General features: G+C 32.6%; 1 non-coding gene across 1 annotated transcript; it reads left to right on the top strand.

The window, feature by feature from the left end:
* The first annotated feature begins 329 nt into the window (after positions 1 to 329).
* Positions 330 to 431, top strand: LOC119347298. Its single transcript, XR_005168243.1, has one exon. It is a non-coding gene; the product is annotated as a U6 spliceosomal RNA (small nuclear RNA).
* Positions 432 to 1,861: the final 1,430 nt, after the last annotated feature.

Genomic DNA, 1,861 nt, shown 5'->3' with positions numbered 1-1,861 from the left:
TAGCCCACCAGAGTTTAAATCCTAAACATGGCACTGATGCTCGCATTCTTTTGGATTTATTTCAGACTTATCGGCGATGTTGTGCCGGTTCAGTACCTCAGAGGTGATCATAGGGATCGAGTGTGTGCATGGGTTCATAGAAGTGAGTGCATGTACGTGTTTGTGAGCATCTGCAATTGTGATATGTTTATTAAAAATAATAACTACTCCCTCCGTTCTCTAATAAAAGTGTTTTTTACACTGGTGTAATATAAAAAATCTGTTATTATAGAACGGAGGAAGTAGTATGTAAAAGATAGTAGTACAATATAATATGTGAGGATCAAATTGTTTCCTTCGGGGGCATACAATAAAATTAAAATGATACAAAGACGATTAGCTGGCCCATGTGCAACGATGGCACGCACCAATTAAATATACTAGTCATCAACCTGTGCACCTGCACAGTCTAGCTATTAAATGGATATATATAATTGTTAACAAAATTATATTAACATGCGTAGTATAGGAGGTTAAATTTTAGATGTCATATAGCTGGGAAATGCTAAGTTATTGAAACAATGACAATAAAAAATAATCACCTTCATTATTGGATGGACTGTGTTCATTTTTCCATCAATTACCGTTTCAGAAACTGCTATTATTTGGCTGAATTAACCTTTCTTATCTTAATCGACAGATAATCCTCCTTGTGAATCGTATACCAACTACTAAAGGATGTTTAAAGTTTGTATTAATTTGATTCATATGGAAGGTACACACCTTCCTAATTTACACAATTATACATATAATCTTCCATAATGGTCCCAGAAAGATACCCTACACACACCCACTCTCAAGAATATTCGAGATGAGGCGCATAAGCCACATGGGCTAGTTTATTTTAAAAAATGATATATATATTAAAACTACTGTCTAAGCAAAATTATTAGAAGAGGTAATAACTATTTTCAAAAAATATTTTTAGCGACGGATATGTTTTTCATTTAGTAATGAATTTCATTATCTAAGCCTATGTTTGTTTGTCATGGTTGGTAGAAATGGAACATAATAATAATAATGATAATCTTAGCATTTAAATATTTTTCAGTTCTTTTTAATACATTGGGATGTGTTCCTGCCTCAACTTTAAAAAAAATGATGTGTCATACTTAATTGTGAGTGTGTCTATATATCATGTAACTAGATAGTAGATTATTTGTAATGGTTGGAAAATTCATTGACCTATAAAATTAAAATTTAATGAATGTGGTCGAGAGATATCCCCATTTGAAAAACTGACGGTCAAAATGATAGTTCTTTAGTTATATATTTCCTGACCGGTTAACGTTCGTATGATATTTTTTAATGAGTGGCAATTTATGCATATTTTCCATCTTGGGAACATATTAGGCGATTTCACATATCGGATTAATGACTTTAGCAATGATATCTATGAGCCATTCGGGACATATTATGTATGCTCATGTCGGACTTGCCTTCTTTTTTGTAAGTGTGGATTGAAGTTTGTTTTCTATCAGGCCTATAGTTTGTTTGCAATGTGAAGCTTGTGGACTCGTATTTGTAAGTGTCTTTTTTTTCAAACGAAACATGCAGGTAGGTTTGATTTGGAAAGAATTGGGATGTGGGTTCTTTTATCTCATGAGAAGATCATTTACATGTACGTATCCTTTTTATTTTATATTTTAGAAGGGAGAAGATGCGTGATTATTTGTAAGTATCACTTTTCCTCTTCTTTTCAAAATGAAGAAGGAAAAATCATATTTTAGAACTTGGACGTGTGTGATGATGCCCTTTTTTCTAAACAACAGTTTGTCTTCTTTTATAGCATGAGGACTCGTTTTTTGTGATGTTTCTCGTA

The sequence above is a fragment of the Triticum dicoccoides genome, unplaced genomic scaffold, assembly GCF_002162155.2.
Source record: "Triticum dicoccoides isolate Atlit2015 ecotype Zavitan unplaced genomic scaffold, WEW_v2.0 scaffold6353, whole genome shotgun sequence".
NCBI lineage: Eukaryota > Viridiplantae > Streptophyta > Magnoliopsida > Poales > Poaceae > Triticum > Triticum dicoccoides.
Note: the sequence above shows the minus strand (reverse complement) of the source record. Positions and strands in the feature narration are given on the sequence as shown.